Here is a 6,937-nt window from a genome sequence, read left to right as displayed (position 1 = left end):
GTTGCTGTGTTTTATTATGAGTAGTGAAGAACTTGTTAATTTCTGGTTTAGGAGTATCATGTTGAGGGGGCCAGATGCGAAGCCTGTAGCTTAGATAGTTGTTCAGATAGTGATGACAGTGCACAATTTGATTTGAATGATGATTTAACTATTGATTTTGGGGAGGGTTTTGACTTGAATAAGGACCCTCGTGCTGAATGTAGCATTCCCGGGGAGGGTGTTGAGTTGAACGACAAGTGCGGTGTGGGTTTACAAAGTGCAGGTTTAGGGTGTTCAGAATCATGTAGATGTTTAGAGGCACCTTCATTACCTCATCCTGAAGTTGGAATGAAGTGTAGTACTTGGGATGAATTGAATAAATAATATTGTAGATATGGGGAACAAGAGGGATTTGGGGTTGTGTGTATAGGTGGGCGAAAGAATGCTTTGAAGATTGGGTCATTTAGCACTTATGTTTGGAAGTGTGAGTGCTACGGTATGACAGCATATAGGAGGAGGGTTAATGGGAAGAGGGTTGTGGTTTATGATGACCCATATAAGAAGAATAAGAAGAGTAAAAAAATGTAATTGTCCAGTTATGATCTATGGGCATGGAAACAATGAAGGTGTGTGGCACATCAAGAAAGCTATTAATTAATGAGCACAATCACTTAGTGAGTCCTGAGTTGTCAAGGCACATTGCAATGTATAGAAAGCAAAAAATTACCAAGCATTTGGAGCATAGGATCGAAACTGACCATACATCTGGCGCCTCAATACGGCAGATTTTTCAACAACTTGGCAGACCAAAGACATGGTGTTGAGAATGTGGGATTCACGAAAAAAGATATTCATAATTTGGTGAATAGAAAGAGGAGGTTAAAGTTAAAAAATGGTGATGCCTCTTTATAGAACTTTATATTCACCATGGTGAGCTATTTGGTGAATATAACGAGTCTATAAGTTGGTGAATAGAAAGAGGAGGTTAAAGTATGCTATAACGAGTCTATAAAGTTGTATAAATAACTAGGTGAGCTATTTACAGTGGCGGATCTTAAAAAAAATTCTTTTGGGGGCCAATCATAACTAAATGTAAGTAGAACATACCTATACAAGTATACAAACATAATACTACGTAATAAAAACAAATTTATAAGAAGTACGAGAAAATTGATAATTTAATAGGAAATAAATTACTACTATACTACGTTGTCTTGATAATGTTAAGACAAATCAAATGCTCTCTCTATTTCAAAATAATTGACATATTAGACAATTTTTTTCACTATATACATACTAGCTCTAAGGCCTCTAACCATAGTTTTTTAGCATCATATTAAAAACAAATTTTATCTTGAAATATGCTTTTAAAAAGGTATTAATTTAATGTTTAATATTATCAACACTTTACTATTATTTTTGCTAATATATAATTAAATACGAAGTATATTTAAGTTCAAACTAGTGCACCAATCGCGTGAGCCACTAGCTACAACGATATTTCGTGAGCCACTAGCTGAACATTGCATCAATTTTGAAAGTGTTAAATTATAAATAGTCAAACATTTAGAAAAAAAAAGCACTGAATTGCAAAAATTGCTACATAGTCCATAACATGCTTCCTAAGTTCCTAAGGATTTATAAAAACTTGGGGAAAAATTATAATAATAATTAGGAAAATTTGAATTTTGGTACCTCAAATATGGGGGTAATTGAATTTTCGTACCCGTTTAAAATTTATTTTTAAATTGGTACCTCTAAAAACACAAAACTGTAGATTTTAGTACCTCCGTCCATGTTCCGTTAAGTTTTCGTCAATGGGCCCATTATCTAATTATTTAATAATTTAATTTATTAAAAAAAACATTTTATATAAAAAACTTAAATAATAATAATAAAAAAAATAATAAAAAAATGAAAAATCCCTAAAATCTTAACCAGCCACCACCGACGCCAACCCCACCGCCGTCACCCAATCCCAACTGACCATCCTCGACCCACGAAGTCAGCCGGCCGACCTTCCTCGAACCACGAAACCAGCCGTCCGACCACCCTCGATCGATCTTCAAAACAAGCCCAACTGTACCCTAACAACCTCAACCCCGATTTGGTTTCATGGGTGAGAGGAGTACGGCGGTTTGTGGGTTTTGGTATGGGTGTGGGTTGGGGTTTCGGCAGTTCGACGGTTTTGGGTAGGGGAGAGGAGTTCTGCGGCGGTGGTGGGTTGATTTACTGCTGTCAGCTTCTCGCTGGGCTGGTTTAGGTGGTTCGACGATGGTTTCGAGTCAAGAGATGACGATGGGGGCTTTTCGTTGGGTTGGTTTGGGTTGGGGTCTGGGTAGTTCGACGACGGCTTCGGGTCGGGGAGACAACGATGGGGCTGGGTTAGGGTGACGACCATTGTACGGTAGTGGTGGCCACCGTTGCGCTAGGGTTTCGGGGAAGGGGAAAACAGGGAGGGAAAGGGAAAGGGAGGGGGTGGGGTGTCGCGGCCAGGAACGAGGAAGGGAGGGAAGATGGTGGTGGTTGCGCTAGGGTTTCGGGGAAGGGGAAAACAGGGAGGGAAAGGGAAGGGGTGGTCGGCGCTGGTGCCAGGGGAATTCGGCCACCAACAGCCGGAAGCCGGCGCCGGCGCTAGTGGCAGTGGCTGATTTTTTTTTTAAAATTATTTTTTAAGGTTTTTTTTTTTATAAAATGTTTTTTCTTTTTTTTAATAAATTAAATTATTAAATAATTAGATAATGGGCCCACTAACGGAAAACTTAACGGAACATGGACGGAGGTACTGAAATCTACAGTTTTGTGTTTTTGGAGGTACCAATTTAAAAATAAATTTTAAACAGGTACGAAATTTCAATTACCCCCATATTCGAGGTACCAAAATCCAAAATTTCCTAATAATTATAGAAAAATAAAAAATACTAGTAAAAAAAGGGGAATCTAGTCTATCTAGTAAGTCACTAGTTGGATGTCAAAAGTCAAAATTACAATTGGAATTATAAGAACAAGGCTAAAGGAGGTGTTGTACTGTAAAGATGGGCTTTGCAATGTATAGATTTGGGCAACAAGTGTTATACGGGTCATATATTCTGTTGGACTAATCTACACCCAATATTTGTTATTGGACTTGTACAGGGGCTGGGCCCTTAGTGGCCCCCCTGGATGATGCGCCTCTGGCTATTTATACAACTTTATAGACTCGTTATAGCATATTAATCGAAACACTTGATCTCCTTTAGCTACAATGTAATACCTCATATTTTTTATACGTATTTTAATTAAAATAAGTATTTTGAGAAGTATTTAATTAAATTGAATTGTTTTATTTAAAGTATTTTAATTATTTATTTTAAATAAGTTTGGAAATATTTATAAAAGGAAAGTTTATTTAATTAATTAATTTAATTAAGTTGGGGTTTAATTTAAGGAAAGTTTTATTTTAGTAGAGTTTTACTAGGGATGGGATTAGGAAAATTAAAAGAGGAAAGTTAGGGAAAAAGGGTTTCTAGAGAAGGGGTATAAATATCCCACATATGAGGCAAATCAAACTTTGCCCAGAGTGGAGAAAACCCAAGGTAAACTTCTCTCTTCTTTCTCCTTATTTTTCTTTCTCCTTATTTTTCTTTCTCTTTTTTTCCTTTCCCCTTTTTCTTCTTTTCGGCTCCCCTTCATCACCCCCACCGGCCGAGCACCAGCAGCGGTGGCCGCCAGCCGCCAACAGCCGGCCGAGCCAGCCACCGGCACCGGCAGCAGCTTGGTGGCTGTCGGCTGCCAGGTCCGAATAAAAAAAAATTGAATCTTTATTGTTAAAAACTATTTTATTCCTAAATCTAATTGTCAATTATGAGTTTTGGGATTTGATTTTTGATGTTTGATTATGAGTATTATGTTAATTAATTTTCAGATTATGTTTTTAATTAAAAAGCCCCAATTTTTGAAACCCTAGGTTCTTGATTTGTAAACTATTGAAGGGTTATGATGTATAATGATTTAGACCTTTGATTAAAGTGTTTTAAGGCTTAAATACAGCAAGTTTTAATTAAAATATAGTGTTGGAATTGTTAGTAGAGCATTTAAAATCAAGTTTCTTCATGCAGCGTTTGGGAACCAACATTTCATTTCAAATTCTTCATTTCAAATCTTGTAATTGAAATACTAGTATTCAATTCCAAATATACTGTTTGGTAAAATTATGGAAGTTCAATTCTACAACTTGAATCATTTAACAAAATTTCTTAAAAAAGAGTAAAAATAGAACAGATCTCAATCTAAATCTCAAACGCAATCATATTTCCTCAATATAAAAAAAACATATGAACTTTTTTTGGGAAAAACATATGAACATATTAACATTTCGATCAATTTTTTTGGGAGAAGTGATGAACCCTAACTTTAGAATCCCAAAAAAAAAACATAGAATAGTATCAAATACAATTGAGATTTTGTTATTTACATCTACTTTGAGGTATCAAATTATCAATCTGCATCCCTCAAATTGCTCCAATTAGAAGTGCGTCGGTGAGGGTGGAAGATTGGTGGCTTGAATGCGACGGCGGCGAGCGGCAGACATTGATGTTGTGGTGGTTGCTAAAACTAATGCCATCGTGGTGGTGTAGTGATGATGGTGGTTATGGAGGAAAAAGATTAATACAGTATAATGATAGATTGAGGAGAGAGAAAGAGCACAAATTGCAAATACTGTTTTTTAGAAGAAGAAACCATCAATTCATGAGAGTAGGGACCTCATGGAATTTCAAATGACTAGTTATTATTTGTCATTTCCAATTAATCTTTTATAAGCTGTTTCTGATTACCTTAGAATTTGAACAAATTCTTTCATTTCAAATTATTGGCTCTCCAAACAATGGAATTAACCCAATTCGAGAATTTGAAATGAAATCATAGAATCCAAACAGGGCATCAAGGAATTTTAATTACCCATTAATTGGGATTAAAGTATGATGTTTTAAATATAATTTCAGCTTATTTTAATTAAATTATGAGGGGTTTTATAATAGTATATATTGCTGGAAATTTGTGTGGAGTGGATTTTAATATTATTCTATGATTTTAAATTGTAGGAGACTTTAAAGTGAGCGATTTTTATTAGTCGTGGCGATTTTAAGATCGTATACAAGGTACGTTCGCGTACTTAGCATAATTATGTTGATGTAGTAGCATGCTAAATGTGTTTGATTGATTACAAGTAGTATCATGCTAGGTTTGGAATGAAAATTATGATTTGGATGTTATTGGTGATTGGATTATGAAGCATGATTTATTTGTGATGGATTATTGAATGGGAAATAATAGTTTGGAGTATTATTTAGGGAACCACCACTACGTGAAAAAATGAATTTGGCACCGGTTCAAACCCGGCCTAAGGTGCCAAAAATGGGTTTAAAAAAATGTGGAATTGTTTTTGGAACAGGTTAGCCGGTGCCAAAAATGGGTTTAAAAAAATGTGGAATTGTTTTTGGCTCCGGTTAACCGGTGCCAAAAGTGCCAAATATTATAATTTTTTTTTTGTTTTTTTATAGAACATCAAACAATTAAAAATCGACTTAAATTATTTAGAACATCAAAATATAGATCGAATTTCAATCATTATAATAAAAAATTTACAATATATAATCAAAACAATTTTACAATATAGATCAATACAGTAGTAGTTCAATTACAACATATATATAAAAAAAATACAATATAAATAAAAAAAATAAACTCAATATTCTTGCATCTTGATTCTTCCATTTAAGATCTAACTCAAGATACCTGCACCATTAAAGCAAAAAAAAAAACGATTAATATAGTTAAGCTTCCAAAAAAATTAAACCAGAAAAAATTAAAGAATTTCGAATTTTAATCGAATAAAAAAAAAATCGAAAAATAAAAAAGAAAATCAGTTGATAAGAAAAAAAAACCCCAGAACATCATTTAAAAACCAAAATTGAACCCAGAAATTAAAAAACCAAAATCGAAAATTTGGAAAAAAAACTCAGAAAATAAAAAAATTTCGAATTTAAATCAAAAAATAAAAAAGAAAATCCCAAAACAAACCCAGAACAACAAACCCAGAACAAATCTTGCATCTTTAACAGATCTAAATCAAGTAAAAAAAAATATCAACAAACCCAGAACAAACCCAAAAACGCATGCATTAACCCAAAATCGATTATTGTAACCGAAAATTAACCCAGAAATCGAAAAACAAAATCAAAATCGAAAAAAAAACAATCGAAATCGAAAAAAAAACCAGAAATAGAAAAAAAAAATCAAAATCGGAATAAAAAAAATTAACCCAGAAAAATCCACAAATCGAAAACACCCAGAAATCGAAATAGTTGAACTCGGAAAAAAAATTGAAATCGAAAGAAAAATCAAATACCCAGAAAAAAAAATTAAAATCGTAAAAAAAAAACCGAGAAATCTCTGAAAAAAAAATCAAAATCAATTGAAAGAAGAGTTTGAAATTAAAAAAATCAAAATCGAAAAAAAAACTATTAAATTCAATTGAAAAACCTCAAAATCGATTGAAAAACCTCAAAATCCGTGTTGCATGTTGTTGTCTTCGAATTTGTTGGTGGTTTTCGAGTGATGATAGAAAGGAGGAGGAGATCCAAAAAGATAAATGAAGGAGAGGAGAGGAGAACGGCGATGCGAAAGAGGAGGAGAAGAGAGAGAAAGAGGAGGAGGAGGAGAGAGAAAGAGGAGAGGAGAGGAGAGAGAACGACCGAAAACATTTAGGGTTGGGGGTAGTTATAAGGGCGGTTTTTTTTTTATATTTAAATGAACCGGTTCGTAAAGGCATCGGTTCAAACCGGTGCCCTTTTTATTTTTGGCACCGGTTTGGGCTGAACCGGTGCCTTTTCTATTTGTGTAAAATTGCGCCCAATTTTGGGCCGGTTTAGGGCAACGGTTTGGCCTGAACCGGTGCCTTTATGGGGGTGCCTTATTG

This window comes from Chenopodium quinoa, unplaced genomic scaffold (assembly GCF_001683475.1).
Source record: "Chenopodium quinoa cultivar QQ74 unplaced genomic scaffold, ASM168347v1, whole genome shotgun sequence".
Taxonomy (NCBI): Eukaryota; Viridiplantae; Streptophyta; class Magnoliopsida; order Caryophyllales; family Amaranthaceae; genus Chenopodium; species Chenopodium quinoa.
The sequence above is the reverse complement of the archived record's forward strand: the minus strand, read 5'-3'. Positions refer to the sequence as shown.